General features: G+C 41.6%; 1 long non-coding RNA gene across 1 annotated transcript in view; it reads left to right on the forward strand.

Moving 5' to 3' along the window:
* LOC124517614 (uncharacterized) overlaps positions 1 to 17,422 on the forward strand; it is a 138,460-nt gene that overhangs the window by 75,962 nt on the left and 45,076 nt on the right. The window contains exon 2 of the long non-coding RNA XR_006963511.1: positions 1,365 to 1,505. This is a non-coding gene — a long non-coding RNA (uncharacterized LOC124517614). The remainder of the gene's footprint in view (positions 1 to 1,364; positions 1,506 to 17,422) is intronic.

Genomic DNA, 17,422 nt, shown 5'->3' on the forward strand with positions numbered 1-17,422 from the left:
ATGAAGACTTTTTTTTAAAGACTGTGGCCTTACTGGATTGGAAACAAATTTGATGGCTTATGATTGTGGTAACCAAATTGATCATTACAGCCTCCTCTACTTTTTTTTTATTATAGAAGCTGTGAAACTTTTAAGAATTTTTAAGTGAGCTATAAATTCCATTTCAAAACATACAATTATATCACTGACTCTTGATTATTACAATATAATAAGCATCAAAAATAAAAAAGGCTAATTATTTTCTGTATAAAGAAATTAGCCTTGGGGCGCCTGGGTGGCGCAGTCGGTTAAGCGTCAGACTTCAGCCAGGTCACGATCTCACGGTCCGTGAGTTCGAGCCCCGCGTCAGGCTCTGGGCTGATGGCTCAGAGCCTGGAGCCTGTTTCCGATTCTGTGTCTCCCTCTCTCTCTGCCCCTCCCCCGTTCATGCTCTGTCTCTCTCTGTCCCAAAAATAAATAAAGACGTTGAAAAAAAAAAAAAATTTAAAAAAAAAAAAAAAATAAAGAAATTAGCCTTTTCAGGCATTATCTGAGCACTTAGAATTACTAAACCAGGATTCATGAGATGGATCATTTCAGCGTCTTAAAAAATGTCTTTTAAGTTTCAGGGGATGGATTTTTCTTTTGAAATAACTTGTCATTGGTTCAAATGCTAAAAATGTACCTCAGAAGATATCAAAATGAAAAATAATTTCATTTGCATTCTATAAAGCTTCATTATTTTTAATTGATTGGGAAATTTGGTAGGGGGCCAGAGAGAACTGGCAAAACACACAAAATTTACAAGGAGATTCTGGCATCTAATTTCAACCAGTATTTCAACAGAGAGATAGGTTTATTATGTATTTTGGTGGTTGTATTTTAGCGATTAAGAGCATAAGCTTTAGAATCAGTCTGACCTAGCCCCGAATCCTCACTTTTCTGCTTATTAAATCTGTGAGCTTAGACATATCACTTAACATTCTGAATCTTGATTTTTTTCCCACCTGTAGAGAGGGGACAATATCTACCTCATAATATTATTGTATCACATGAAATAATATGTGCAGAGCATCTAAATAGTGCCTAACGCTTTGTTGGCACTTAATAACTTTTAGTATCCTTGCGAACAGTCATTGAGATAAAATGAGGTTTTGAAAATATCTTTGCAGATAAGTGGGAAACATTTTTATGGAATCCTGTGTACAACTGTCAGCTTGTTGTGGAATGCCTTCTTACTGCTAATTCAGAAGCAAACTTATGTCATATTAGGATGAACTGCCAAGTTCCTCAATAGTGCAGTTTTAACCCATGAAATTTCACTGCAGAGTGTGGAGTAAGCAGATGCTAATTCTAAGTTTCTCCTATAAAATTATCTTTTCTAGGAGAATGCATAGAAGGGCTGCGGGAAAATGACTACCTTCTGATTCATTCGTGCCGTCAGTGGACCACTATCACTGCCCACAGCCTGGAGGAGGGGCACTACGTCATTGGGCCAAAGATAGAGATTCCGGTACATTATGCAGGTAAAACTTCTCTCGAGGGGCAAGAAAAGGCAGAAGAAGGGGACTTGCATATGCTAACTTTTTCCTCCACAGTGAGAAAATAGGACTTGTCTATAAACTGGAATATAATGACATAGAAAAAGAAGAATCAAACACTTTTTGTGGTGACTTTATCAGTGAAAGCTCAGTTTCATTTTGTCCTAAGTACTTCTAATCAACGCATGTAGTCACATGTGGATTCTTATCAGCTATTTATAAAATGAAAACTTTACAAATACAAAGAACGTCTCCGTGGTCTTGGGATGGCAGTCAATATGTGTAGACAGCCTCTGAGCTCTGGTGTCTCTGAGTAACCCTGGGTACAACTTAAATGTTGCTTTTGTGACTGGCTTTACAAAAGCCTTTCAAAGGCTTTACAAGGCTGCCTTTTTGTTTTTGAGTGAAACCTCTACAATGCCCAGAGAGTTGCCTATCAGGAAAAGGGACCTTGCTGTAGTTCCATTGTCTAGAATGGCAGCAAATGGTAAGTGTTCAATATTTATTGAGTAAATGAATAGTTTGGCCCCTTCTTTTGTTCCTAGGAGTCTTCCAGTTGCCCGTATGACCTCAGGATCACTCAGCTTCTCAGATACTCCTATTAAAAAAAAAATTATAAGAAAGAATTTCTCTAGCCTGAAACTTTGTCCCCTAGAACTTTATTTCCTGGCCATAAGAGTAGCCTTCATGAAAAAAGGAGGAATACGTAGCAGCAGAAAGTACTACGACTGTGAAATTTGGAGCCAGGCCAAAGGGACAGAGACAAGACCAACCCTGCATCCTGTCCACTCTCTCCTGCCAAGGGGTCCCACTACAGGTGGGATCCGTGCAGTTTCTAGGAAGCCCAAACTCCTGGTCTCTTGTGGAAAACTGAAAAGGAAGGTATAAGATTGTGCTTCATCACATATACAGTTTGGTCTAATGTACACGTTCTTCTCATAGTAGATTGAGTTTTAGTCTTTCCCCTGACCGCACTGTGAGTAGCCCATCAAAGCAGTCTTCCCCAAGGAATGCTTGCATTTGGTCCTTGACTCAAATCTCCTTAGAGACCCCAAACTGCCACCAGACTTCTTGGCTTGTTTCTCAAAGCCCTCAGGGGCTGGGTCTAATCTGCTTCTCCAAACTTAACCTTTTCTACTCGGAAGAGGGAACCTTCCATCCAGCTAGATTGGTCCCCTCACTATTTCCTGGACATACCGGGTACTTTTCCATTTATACCATTCCCCAGCCAGAGTTAGGCTTCCTCAGCTTTGCTCTTATCAGAGCCTGTCCGTGCATCAGGAGGGTATGGGCATCCCTACTGTGCCTATATGGCCTCCACATTTCTTGTGTATGACATTCATTAAGCACATGCCCCCAGTCTTCATTCATAGATACACACATATCTTCATTTGCCAGTTGAGACTGTATATTCCTCAACAAGTGAGACCAATTCTTCTTTTTTAACTTCAAAAAAAAAATTTAATTCCAGCCTAGTTAATATATAGCCTTATATTAGTTTCAGGTGTACAATATAATGATTCAACAATTCCATACATTGCTCAGTGCTCATCAAGATAAGTGTAGTCTTAATTCCCTTCACCCATTTTACCCATTCCCCCCACCCCCTTCCCCTCTGGTAACCATCTGTTTATTCTCTATAGTTAAGGCAGTGAAACCAATTCTTTTTTTTTTTAAGTCTATTTATTTATTTTGAGAGAAAGAGAGTGTGAGCAGAGGAGGGACAGAGAGGGAGAGAGAGGATCCCAAGCAGGCTCTGCACTGTCAGCACAGAGCCCAAAGTAGGGCTTAAACTCACAAACCGCCAGATCATGACCTGAGCGGAAATCAAGAGTCGGACGCTTTAAGTGACTAAGCCACCCAAGCACCCCAAGGCAGTGAAACCAGTTCTGAAACTCCTTTGTGAATCCTTTGGATCCGTACATAAAAGATACAGTTCTTTACGGCTGTAGATGCTTGATCTAGGGATCTCATACTTACCTACGCAATGGAATGACCTGGAGAGCTTTAAAAATGACCAGTGCCCAGGTCCCATCTCCAGAGGTTCTGCTTCAGTTGGTTGTGAGTGTGGGTTGGGCATCAGAATTTTGAATTCTATGGTTAAATTATGCAGCCAAGGTTGGGACCCATTGCTCTGGGATGGGCATTCACAGTGTCAGAAGAAAAGATTTCCCCAAGTATCTGTAAATGTTTTATTGTTTTGAACATTGTTTTTAAATTAACAGCCGGGGCGCCTGGGTGGTTCAGTCGGTTGGGCGTCCGACTTCGGCTAGGGTCATCATCTCGCGGTCTGTGGGTTCGTGCCCCGCATCGGGCTCTGTGCTGACAGCTCAGAGCCTGGAGCCTGTTTCAGATTCTGTGTCTCCCTCTCTCTCTGACCTTCCCCCATTCATGCTCTGTCTCTCTCTGTCTCAAAAATGAATAAACGTTAAAAAAAATTAATTAATTAATTAACAGCCATTCAGCTTCCACTGGGAAGAAAGATATGGTATGTTCCATAGCCCACTCTCTATCTATAAGGAAGATGACAGTACACTTAACTGGGAATCCAGGCACCGGAGGGAAGGTAGGTGGGTGATGGATGAGATAGGTGATGGGGATCAATTAAGGAGTGCACTTGTCACGATGAGCACAGGGTATGTTAAATCACTCTGTTGTACACCTGAAACTAATATAATACTGTATGTTAACTGTACTGGAATTACAGTAAACCTAATTTAAATAAAAACCTAATTTATAAAAAAAAAGAAAACGATACTTTTTTTTTTTAATTTTTTTTTTCAACATTTATTTATTTTTGGGACAGAGAGAGACAGAGCATGAACGGGGGAGGGGCAGAGAGAGAGGGAGACACAGAATGGGAAACAGGCTCCAGGCTCTGAGCCATCAGCCCAGAGCCTGATGCGGGGCTCGAACTCACGGACCGCGAGATCGTGACCTGGCTGAAGTCGGACGCTTAACCGACTGCGCCACCCAGGCGCCCCAAAACGATACTTTTTTTAAATGAAAATTTGAGGTGCCATGGACTCTAAGATCATACCACTTTACACAAAAGGAAAAAAAATACATTAAAGGAAAAAAAACCTTGAAATAGGACTGTCTTAGTTCAGGCTGCTATAACAGATAGTTGGGGTAGATTATGAACAGTTCAGTTCTCCCAATTCTGGAGGCAGGAAAGATCCAGTGTCTGGTGAGGGTCGTTTTGTCCTTTGTAGGTGGTGGTCTTCTCGCTGTGTCCTCTCTTGGTGGAGTGAGAATTCCACCATCTCTCTCCTGCCTCTTCTGTTAAGGGCACTATTCCCATTCATGAGGATTACTTTGTGATTACTAGGACATTTGAAAAGAGGAGTGGTCTTTCTCTAAATCACCCCATCCCCACTTGCGCAGCTATTGATTTCTGTCTGATCTGGTTGTTACCATGAAGGTGAGAAAATGGTACATTTCTAATTTAACTCCGCTGTTCCTCCTCCTCTTTCTTCTTCTCCTTCTTCTTTGTCGTCTTCTTCTTCTTCTTCTTCTTCTCCTTCTTCTCCTTCTCCTTCATCGTCTCCTTCTCCTTCTTCTTCTTCTTCTTCTCCTTCTCCTTCTCCTTCTCCTCCTTCTTCTTCTTCTTCTTCTTCTTCTTCTTCTTCTTCTTTGTCTTCTTCTTCATCTTCTTCTTCTTCTTCTTTTTTTGAGAGAGAGAGGGAGAGCACGAGCAGGGAACAGGGGCAGATGGAGAGAGGCAGAGAGAGAGAATCTTAAGCAGACTCCATGCTCAGTGCAGAGCCCAACATAGGGCTTGATTCCACAACTCTGGGATCATGATCTGAGCCAAAATCGAGTTGGAACCCCACTGTTACTTGCTCTACTTGTTAGTTGTCTTTCTGCCATTTGTTTACTTACTCACCTATTATGGAATTATGGATTCTAACTTCATTCAGTGGGTTATAATACATTTCTTATTTATTTTGATGTTCATATTGTCCTAAAGTTAGCCATTGGGGGACAGCTAACCCATGTATTTCTGTGACCTGTGCCCCCTTCGTCTTTTCAAGCATGTACTTATTTTCTGGCCTATATAGCAACCATTCATTTCAGTCAGTGTGCTCTTCATTTGAGGCCACTGCACTGTCATGTTCTAGGCATTGCTCCTCACTGTGTGTAAATAGCGTCCTTTGGAGTTGTGTAGTGCACAGCCTGGGCAGCTGTATGCAGCTCTACTCACATATATTCTAGAATATAGTAAAACTCAGCATTTTAAGGAAATCACGATTCAGACTGCCTTTCCCATACCCTTCATCAGAAATTTTCATGAAATTCCTCATGTGAAAAGAAATAATTTAATAAAATTGAGAAAAGATAAATAGGACTTGAACTCCTCAGAACAGCACTATGGATGGTAAGGAGAGTTGCCTTATTCTGAATTCTAAAATTATTAGATGTGCTTTGGGGGAGAAAAAATAAAGACCTCCCTCATTCTGGCAAAATAAGTTTTTCATTTTGGATAAGAAAGAGTTTTCTTGGTATAACAAATAATTGATTCCAACAGAGAGAATGTGTTCAGTCAGCATCACATATTTTGCTAACAGCGGAGAAACCACTCAAGAAAAATTGGCATAGTGTTTAGAAAAGCGATTGCTGCTTTCACACAAGTTTTATTCAGAAGGCATCACAAATAAATTGTATCTAAACTTTCTAAGTTCTCACTGCTCCCAAGAGGGCAAAGATTTCCTAAGGAACATGCAATGCAGAACTCAGAATTTTTCTGCATTCTCAGACCATGTAAGCTACTGCTTGGCACTTTATCAAAGCCCGCTCATTCACCCTGCATGTGCCACCCCCCCCACCCCTTTCGCTGCCCTGTCTCTCCTGACATACTGAACTGAAAAACAAATCTATTCAAAAAAATTTTTTTTAAACCTAGTGAACTGCATTATAGCCAAGATTTTCTAAAGGTGAATGATTTTCATTTTACAATTCACGTTTCTGTTCATCAGATTCCTTTGTCTCTACAGCTTGGAGTGGTCAGTCAAGCAGACACAAGTTGGTTACTGCTGAAGCTCATACATCAGGATTCCTTATTTATGCTGACCCCTTTAGGGCATTAAACCAAATTTAGTACTCACAATTTGACTTTTTTTTTCCTTTAAAACTAATATAAACTTCAGGCTCCACAAAAACCTGGATATGCCATTGCCTCTGGAATTTAATTTATCTTCCTAAGGCTCCGACTTTCCAATCTGTAGAAAGGAGATTTACTTAGAAAATGTCACAAAGATTCTTTATGATCTAATGTGTGTAAATGACTCAACGCTGTGCCTGGCACAGTAATGAGTACTAAATAAATGTTACCTCCTCATTATCACCTGTCTCATGAAAACCGACCCAGAATAGCTGTCTGTAAAGACAAAGCTTTGAGAAACCAAATGGGTCAGAATGTGACGTCTCTGTGTGTCTCTGGTCTACCAATTTGAGAAGTAGTAGGATTCTGAGAGGGTTTGTGAAAATTTAAATCATTTAATGGAATGCTTGCCGTCATCATGGGTGAACAGATTGCTACTTGAACATAAGCATCAGAGATAAACGGCAGCCACGTTTGGCTTCTATTTTTAAATTCTCATCCTCCTGCAAATCCGGTGAATCTATAACAAGCAAAAATGATCTCATTACTTCCTTACTAGCTACAGTATGCACAGAAATAAGTGACACTGGAGCATAAGGTTAGTGTAAGATTTGCTTAGGAAGTCTGCAGGGCTCTTACTCAGCAAGCACCTGGGTTGCTATCAGCAATGCCTGTTTTTAAAAATGTGGGTGTGCAGTCTGTCTCTCAGGCAAAATTATAGTAATGTGGTATCTACATAACCTTGGAGTGTAATTACTGAACAAAAGGAAATGTCGAAACAAGCTAATTTTATTCTCCCGGGTTGCAAGTTTAATTAGCATGAATCATCCATTTACAAAAGTAAATGCTAGCATTGAACAACACTTTGTGTACTTTCTGTATTACATGAGATATAGCTCATGTGTTAAAATGGGAATAACCAAACTTTCTTTCAAAACGACCTATGGACTAATAAGAGTATAACAAGAAACATTATCCCCCCCCCCAGTTTTTCCAGTAATAAATACTAGATTTATTTATACTTAAAGAGTAACCACTTTTCATATTTGAATCTTTAGGTCACAGTTTGAAATCACTAAAAGTCATTCAGTGCTATTTTCTAGACACTTTGTTAACTCAACATTTTACTTTGATTTCTTCATGGAACTTTCACAACAAAGCCAGGAAGTGGGTTCTATTATTATCTGCATTTTTCACAAGTACAAATTGAAGTTCAAAGATGTTGAGTATCTTATCACACCTCCTAAGTGTGATTTGAACCCAGGATATGTGACTCCAGAGCATGCTTCCTCACTATTATTGCCTGGAAAGTGCTAGAAGGCACTGTCCACACATAAGGCATTCTAACCATTGTACAGAAGAGAGATCTATTAGAATCAGCCAGTAAGGGGGTGCCTGAGTGGCTCAGTTAAGTGTCCGACTCTTGATCTCAGCTCAGGTCATGATCTCACACTTCGTGAGACTGAGCCCCATGTCGGGCTCTGCACTGACAGCGCAAGCCTGCTTGGGATTCTGTGTTTCTCTCTGTCTCTGTCCTTCCCCCTGCAACCCCTTTGCATGTGCGCGCACTCTCTCTCAAAATAAATAAATCAACTTAAAAAAGTGGAGAGAGAGAAAGAATCAGCCAGTAAGGTGAAGAATGCTTTCACTTTCCTTGCCTTTCACACACAGTTCACTAACTGTATTCTGACTCTAGGGGGAAATTAAGTAAATATATATTTATCTTGACCTTTTCCAGATTTATAAGTCATCCGCAAACAAGTGACATTCTCATAAATTACCAGGAAGAAGCAAAGACAGAAGAGCTTCCCAGGGAGCCCCTTGGACTTGGAGAGGGTGGAGAGGGCGATGTGTGGGGAGCCTGCTGGGAATAGGCAAGTTGAGGCCTGGGGAAAGCATGTTTTAAATGTGGATAAGGAAATTGTCAGTCTCTACAAGGTGGGTCTCAGTGAGTAAGAGCAAGGCAATTAGATAACAAAGGGGGAGTAAAAATGAGTGGAAGGAAGAGTAAGCTTGGAGCGATTACTCTTGTCAAGATGGGTTACAAAGAAGCCAAGAGAGAGGACATAAAAACAGAACGTTTCTAATACTCATTTTTAAGAATAATGGAGTCTGAAGAATCTTTCTAGGCTAGGGGGAATGAATCAGAAGAGAAAAGAGGGGGAGACTATTTAGGTAATATCATAGCCTAGTGTCTGGAAAATTGTCATTGCCATTTTTGTCTCTTGAAAGTTGTCTGTTCCCTCTTTCCCTCCCCTCCTTTACTTCAGGAACTCATCGCTGTAGCTGTTATAACCTAGATTCATAGTCGGAAGTTTAGGAGGATGTATCTTCTACACTTCAGCATTTACCCTGACACTTTAATCCAAAGCAAGGATAAAGAAATCATGTAAACATCTACCTTTGGTAGAACTATGACTCAAGCATTTTCGCCATCCTTTGGTATAGCTTTCTAGTGTCTCTTCTGAACGCTTAAGAACAATAACCCCAAGGAAGTTTGAATATGAGTGACCTTTGTGATGAGATGATATTAGGGAAATATTTTGATTTTTGTTAGGGGTGATACTAGTTTTATAATTATGAAGAAAATATCTTTGTTTCTTAGAGGTGCTTACTGAATTACTTAGGGGGGAATGTGATTATAGTTTATAAAATGCTTCAGCAAAAACAAACATAAAAATAGATGAATGTAAGACAAGCTCTTAAAGTTGTTAAATTTTGGTGAAGGATAGATGGGGTGTTCATTATCCTAATTTTCTGTTTGGAAATTTTTGTAATTAAGAAAAAAAAAGGGGGGAACCTTGACTTACCAACCAGCAGCAAAGTTAATGGTAATATAAAACTCTTAAGTGGTGGTCTCACCAAACCACTCTGCCTCAATCCTTGAGTCTTATTTATAGTCTTAAGTAATTTCTGTTAGGAGTGAGAGTTCACCGTCCACTGGGTGGTTTTGTTCCAGTGCTGAGTGTTTGTCAAAACAACCCAGTGAAAGATGAACTCGGGAAGAAATGATTCCATCTTTATAGCATGGTAGCACCATCCAGTGACTGCCTTCCTAAGAGGAAAGGATTGCTCTCAGCATGGGCTAGCTTCCAGGGGGTACCCCAGTTCATGGTGGTGATTTAAGGGAAGGGGCAAAAGGGATGTGTGTAAGATTTGGGAAGAAAGGAAAAATATCTTATTAGTTTCTTCTTAAGAGCCTTATGGGAGATAGGGAAAGGGGAAATGTATGAGCAACTTCATGGAGAGGTATGTGGTGTGGCTTCTCTTGATCTATAAATGCTAGTAAAATGACTTTAATAAAACCTTGAGAATCCCTCGATTGCTATTTTCACATTTCAGCCCGTTGACTCTCCTTATAAATCATACACTGACTCTACCAGCAGAAAATCTAGGATCAAAAAAATTAAAAACTCAGGCGCAAAACCGGGATGGGCTTTGGGGTTTACAACTCTAGACTGCTGTTTTCTACATTTTTTCTACTTGTATGTTGGTGCTGAGTGGAAAGTTGGTACTTGAACGGGATACCTCCAGTTCAAGTATAACTTAACCTATGAGATAATGCGATTAACATCAGGTGGAAAGTTTGAACAAGTTGCCTCAAACCACACTGTTAATGGAGTGTTTATAGCACTAGGGATGGACTAGTCTCACTTCATAATTTGATTTCCATGTTGGATTTGTACCTCTAAATGAGTACAGATCTTTTTTTAAAAATTGACCTTTTGAAAGGTTCCTTTTCAGCTTTTAGGAATTGTTTTGAGTTTTTTTTTTTCTTTACAGAAAACAGACTTAATAATATTAACGTTCCAAAACTGATTGCAGTGCTGGTAAAACTTCCGGAAGTCACTCCACTCTGTTGCTTAGAACTGGAATCACTTACCTTTTGGACTCCCTCTCCATGAGGCTGAGTGCTGGCCTTCTGGTAAACGGCTTCCCCATCTGTTGTCAGGCATCCTGGACACAGAAAAACAACGAACCGCGGGGTCCAGGCCGGCTTTTTTGACATTAGGGCAAGAGGAGAGATGATTCAGACGCATTCATGTGTGTTTTTAGTGAAGTCTGCATTAGCAGGGCCTCCAACTTGTTGGGACTGGTTTATAGAACATCATGGGGTTTGTCCCCAAGAGTGAGTCAAGCCAGTGAGTGAGCGTGAGACAAGGAAAATAAACACAGAGATTTTATTTTCTAGGTGTTAGAAATCATTGTAGGTAGGGGTGCCTGGGGGGCTCAGTCGGTTAAGCGTCCGACTTCGGCTCAGGTCATGATCTCACAGCTCGTGAGTTTGAGCCCCGCCATCAGGCTCTGTGCTGACAGCTCAGAGCCTGGAGCCTGCTTCGGATTCTGTGTCTCCCTCTCTCTCTGCCCCTCCCCCCAAAAAAAATAAACGAAAAATTTAAAAAAAAGAAATCATTGTAGGTAAATGAAATGCTGTGGGTACATAAACACTTGAAATATTACATGAGTTTAATGCCCAGTGGCAATTATTTTTTTCCTTACAGCTCTTCACACCCTTTCATCATCTTGGCTTTCTTACTTCAATAAGCTAGTCATCTTGGGTGGGAATTTTAGTTCTCATCCACCTCTTATCTCTGAAGTTAGTGTGTGTCACGTCTTGTGGATGCTATCTCTTCAGTCCCTGTCAAAGCTGCTCTCACTTCCCAGCTATCCTCACTGGGTCTCACCTGCTCTGAAGACCCGAGAGTCCCCTCTCCTCTTCCAGTCAATCTTCGGTGCTATTGCCAGCTTCTTGTGCCTCCATCGTGGCTCTGTTGCTCGCTGGCTAGGACTTGGCAGAGGTGTCCCCACGTGGGTGCAGACTCTTGTGTAACACAGAGCCTTTCTGAGGCCTGGTGTCCATTGGACTAAGGACCCTACTACCCACTAGACACCACACTGGGTACCAACTCCCCTGTGCTGTTCGTTGTTCCCCTGGCCCCACCTGCCTGGCCTTGCCCCCCTTTCTGTATCTAGTACGTGGGGGGCTCGCCCATCAGAGTCACCACCCAACTGTGAAAACCTGCCTCAAACACCACCTTCGTCAAGAAGCTTTCCCTAATTTTCCACACCAGGTATCTGGATAAGGGACTTCCTCTTCCTTCCACTTTGGAATCCCTGTAACAGTTCATGCCAAATAGTGTTTCCATCTTTAACAGTTTGTGCCCAAGAGTGTTTTTGTCCTGCCCTTACTCTCCTCTCTGCTGACAGCTTCTTGAGGACAATCCTGGCTGTCATATCACAAGCTTGAAACTTCAAGGGCTGAACTAAATATTTTTGACCTAACTGAAATGGATTCGTCTTTAAAGGACAAACTTTTCTCTTCAGGTTGACAGAAGATGCTGAAGAACTGGTCTAGTCTCATATTCCCTTGGAGCAGGCAGATAGAACGCTACGCCCCTACATGGTTAGAGGAAGACAGTAAGCATTTGCCCTACTAGAGGCACAAACAAATGGTGATGGGCTGTTGAATAAGGGGATATCCATGCTGTCTGGGAGTGGCAGGTGAGGGCCTTCACGTGAACCTGGGAGAAAAGTGCATTCTGGACATACCAGCTTGAACAAAGGTTTGGATTGTGGGCAAGAGTGAAAGTGATCTCAGGACTTTGTGGGAAGAGAGAGAAGGAGTACTTGGGAAATAAGTTTAGAACAGGTGGCGAAGGGGTTTGAATTCTGGAATATTGGGAGCCGTCACCTCTGTGCCTGGGGAGCACTCACAGAATCGGTTTCTAAAAGATTCCGAGAGGCTGCCTTCCCCCACACTCCACCACCTACCCCACTGATCCAGAAAGAAGGATGAGAAGGTGAGAGAAAACCAGATAAGGAAGTTGTTGAAATAGACCTGATGAAAGATAATGAAGCCCTGAAGTAGGCTGGGGGAAATGCTGATGAGCTAGAAGTTGATACCTTGTTGCAGGGAACAAGATAACAGGAGACACATAATTCTGAGATTTTGTTTGGGGGGGGTCCCATTTCTAAGGAAACAGACCTTTTAAATTTTTTGACCTCCCAGGCATCGGCATTTGGTTGTGCACACTTTTTCTTAATGGGTTTAATTTATTTCTATTGTTCTCTTTTTTGCTAAAACCCTTTTCCCTTAAAATAGGTGTTGGCAACAACAAAAAAATCTTTCATGTTCTTTCTAAAAATAAAGAGAGTAGGAAAGTAAAGATTTGGTACTTTCTAGCAGAAGATTCTCCTCATCTCAGGTGCTGAGCTTCCTCCTAATGGGGAAGAATCTCTTGTCCTTTTCGTTCTGATGCCAGGTACAGCAGAGATAATCCCACAGCAAAGTATGTTTGGAGTCTTACTCCAAATTGTAGGTTGACTTGTTAAGATCAAAACTTCTATTATGGAATTGATCACAGTTCTTAATGACTCTGTTACTTCTTTAAGAAGACAAATGATTGTTTTCTTTCTTTACGGTAGACCAGTGGTTCTCAACCAAGTGGAGAGTTTGCACCTCTTCATCTCTGGGACATCTGACAATGTCTAGAGACATGTTTGGTTGTCGCACTGAGGGGAGGGAAGCTGCTATCATCTGTAGGTAGACACTAAGGATGCTGCGGAACATTCTGTAATGCACAGGACAGCTGCCATAACAAAGCTTTCAGCCCAAAATGTCACTGGTGTCAAGATGGAGAAACCCAGAGATTATTAGTCTTACTATTATTTTTCTCCTGGTAATCAGTATCAAAAATTCTCACTATTTGTACAGAGGTCGCCAGACAAACGTTGTCTAGAAAGCCAGTGTCAGAGTTAATTTCTAAAACCTAACACAGCGTTGCCCGGAGTAAAATGTAAAAAACAAACAAACATGTTACACGCTTTGTGAATAGACATTACTTTCTGCATACGGTGCATCAGACCAACAGGAACTGTGTGCGTCATGGCAGAAAAATTCAGGGGGCAGCAAAGGCGCAATCTCATTAGTTGCAAAGCTTTGTTTATCCTCCACACTACTCTGGCTCTTTCCTTCTTTTGTATTAAAAATGGGTATATCTGTAAATGCCTGGAGTAAACAGAAATAAAACAACATTGTAAAACCTGATGTTCCTGCTTTAGATTGCGGTATACATCCTTATAGCATATGGTTCTTAAAATGATGTTGAAACTGGGGTGCCTGCGTGGCTCAGTTGACTAAGTGTCCGACTCTTGATTTAGGCTCAGGTCATGATCTCACAGTTCGTGGGATCCAGCCCCGTGTTCGGCTCCTTGCTGACAGCACAGAGCCTGCTTGGGATTCTCTCCTTCTTTCTCTCTCTCTCTCTCTCTCTCTTTCTCTCTCTCTTTCTCTCTCTCTCTGCCCTTCCCCCACTTGTGTTCACTCATAGACGTGCTCTCTCTCTCTCTCTGTCAAAATAAATACGTAAAACTTAAAAAAAATAGAGTGAATAAATGCTGTTGAAATTAAGAATTTAATACAGTGTATCTGTGTGGGGTCAAGATCTGGGGGCCCCTCTCCCAAACTCTCTAAATGGAAATGTATCACCATTTTTCTTTTATTGCTATATCTTCTCCCTTCTCTACATTTTAACAGCAGCATCTTCTTATTACGTCCCGGCAACACATTTAGAATTCAGATATAGGGGGGAGACATTGAAGCAGTGCTGTTGGAGCAGGTCTGTGGAGATTTTTGGATATTGACTGAATAACTGAATACCTATTACCCACTGGGCAATGGGTGCAGAGAGAAGAGAGACCACTGGGAAGGAGGGAGCGTTGTGGCTCTTAAGACCCACAACAGTGAGCGCACAGGGACCCCCACTGTGTGGTTGCTGGGCCGGGGCATCACACATTTAATCATAAAAGCTGTCCCTTTCTAGATGAGGAAACCAAGGCTTTGGGATCTCAGCCAAGGTCCTACATTCAGTAGGTGAAGTTGAGATTCAAACCCAAAGCCATCAGCCTGTGAAGCCTGAGTACTCAACCTGCCTCCTGCCACAGTGGGTAGATCACAAAGTTCTGAACCTTCTGGGTTTGGATTGTGTCTTGTCAGCAGTGAGCTCACTCCCGTGATATTATATTTGTGTTTTAGAGATAACTCTTTGGCAGCAAGTGGGGGGTGGCCCATTGTGACTCGCAAATTGCATAAGGAAGGTGGAAATAGCAAATAATACGTTCCATTGTTCTTTGGGACTGCTCCTAAGTCTCTCGGGCAGGCTGGGTGAATCATGAAGAGGATATAATCTCAGGTATGAGAAAGCATTTTGATTGAGGCTGTAATTGTTCTTTTTGTGTTTTTCTCTTTCCTTTACCTTTAACAAAGCTTCTTGTCAGCCAGCAGACCTACACACTGTTCTTCCCCTCATCTAGTCTCTTCCTTCTGCTTGTCTAGCAGGAAAAGCTCATGGATTCGAGGACTTTTTGTTCCTCTCTCCCATTGGCGCACCACGCAGAACCGTCTTCTGTGTGTTCCCAGGGTGTAAACTCCTGGGGAAAGAGCAGTCCTTTCGTGTGAGCAAAACTCCACGTCTGGATTAATAGGGCAGACAACTACAGAAACTGAAAGAATAAAGACATTTAAACTGAACTACAGACTTCCTGGCACATATAACTTCACTTCACCTCTGTCCTGCTCTCTTCCTGAGTTCACATATATTCATATGTTGTTACGTAGCGACTGAGTAGTCTTTTTTTGTCAAGTGATAGAGGGAAAGCCAGATGATGCGTTTTACCTGTTGCTGGAACTATTAAGAAATTATGTTCTCTTTGGGGCGCCTGGGTGGCTCAGTCAGTTGAGCGTCCGACTTCAGCTCAGGTCATGATCTCACAATTCATGAGTTCGAGCCCCATGTTGGGCTCTGTGCTTGACAGTTCAGAGTCTGGAGCCTGCTTCCGATTCTGTGTCTGCCTCTCTCTCTGCTCCTCACCCACTCACACTCTCTCTCTCTCTCTCTCTCTCTCTCTCTCTCTCAAAGATCAATGAATATTAAAGAAAAATTTTTTTTTAAAGAACAGAAATGATCTTCTCTTTGATACTGTGTTCCTGGTGAGTTTTGTCATTCCCAATGAGCGTGTTGCTGTTTGGAGAAACAGTACCCACTTGCTGCTGGTCTCCAGTCATCCCTGGACCACTGTCTTCACGCTTGACCAGCCAGACAGTGCCACACTGTGATTCAGTAGTCACACTAGACCTTGAATGATGCGGGCTGCAAGGTGTTGAGGTGGATCACCTGTGGATCAGCAGCTCTGTGATTCCTGGCAGACTCAAGTTTATCGCTTCTTTCCTTGCAGCAAAAACAGCAGTATGGAAGCAGGAATGAGATGAGGGTTCCCACTTTCACATCTACTTTTGTGGCTGTCTTGGTCTTTTGGGGCTGCTGTAACAAAATACGACACATTGTGTGGCTTATAGACAATAGGAATTTACTTCTCACAGTTCTGGAGGCTGAGAAGGCTAAGATCTGTGTGCCAGGTTGTGGCAAAGGCCCTCTTCTGAGCTGCAGCTGGCTGGGCACACCGTGTCTGCACATGGTGGAAGGGGCTAGGGAGCTCCTTGGGGTCTCTTCTAAGAGCATTTCATGGCCTAAGCACCTCCCAAAGGCCCTACTTTCTAGTACCAACACATTGGGCTTTAGGATTTCAAGGTATGAAAGGTAGTTCATAGCCATGGCCTGACCAACTTGTAACTTTCCCCCCAACTAGAGTAGTTCTGTACATACCAAAATAACAATGTAGAAAGGTGGTTCATTGACCTGGTTCAACTGCTTAGAGGCTATGCGATCTTTTATATAGGTTACCTAAACTTTCTGTGCCTCAATTTCATCATTTATAAAATAGGGATACTAATACCTATTTCATTTACTTCCTGTGAGGCCCAATTGAGCATATATATATATATATATATATATATATATATATATGTAGCTAACAAGTTTAGAAGAGCACCTGGCATATCCCGAGTGTCTCTCTCTGATTAGTTTCTGCTGCTGTTGCCGTTACTTTGTAGTTTATATTGTTAGACACAAAGGAAACAAGATTCCAAACGTTGGAAAGGAAGAGGAAGATATTTTAGGATTGTCTTCCTAGGAAATCCCAGTAAATCAACTGAACCAAAGATTATCATTAATAGCAGAATTTAGTGGTCAAGTATAAGATTAAGTTATAAAAATCCATAACATTTCTAATATTCGAGAAATAACCAAGTGGAAAATGTGTTTTTTTGCAAAGTAGTACAGAACAGCATCCAGAACACCTTATTGTTTCCATTGTAAGAGATCTTTGCCTGATCTAAATGAAGATTTAAGGTTAAGCCTTGAAATGTCGACACATCCATTATTAAGACAAGTGATTCTTTGTTGGCATGTGAAAACATGTTAAATGTTATGTATAGATTTGTTTTAATATTTAAAATATCCTTCCTACCTTTACCTGAAGGATCTTATTTACAGATTTCTTCCAAATAACCTATTTTTAGATACCCTGATTAGTTTGTGCCATACTTCTAATTCAGCCATTTGTCTGAACATGGTGAGGTATGATGAGACCACTTCTTTAGATTATTGGCCAGATTTTTTTTTTAATGTTTATTTATTTTTGAGACAATGCAAGAGACAGAGTGCAAGCAGCGGAGGGGCAGACAGAGGGAGACACAGAATCCGAAGCGGGCTCCAGGCTCTGAGCTGTCAGCACAGAGCCTAACGCGGGGCTCGATCTCACGAACTGTGAGATCATGACCTGAGCTGAAGTCGGACGCTTAACCGACTGAGCCACTCAGGCGCCCCATTGGCCATATTTTTTTTTAATTCCATTAAGTATAGGTAGAAATTAAGGTTCCTGACAATCCACATGTGGCTAC

The sequence above is a fragment of the Lynx rufus genome, unplaced genomic scaffold, assembly GCF_022079265.1.
Source record: "Lynx rufus isolate CCGP_SWC_20201006 ecotype Redwood Valley unplaced genomic scaffold, mLynRuf1.p SCAF_22, whole genome shotgun sequence".
In the NCBI taxonomy this organism is placed as follows: Eukaryota; Metazoa; Chordata; class Mammalia; order Carnivora; family Felidae; genus Lynx; species Lynx rufus.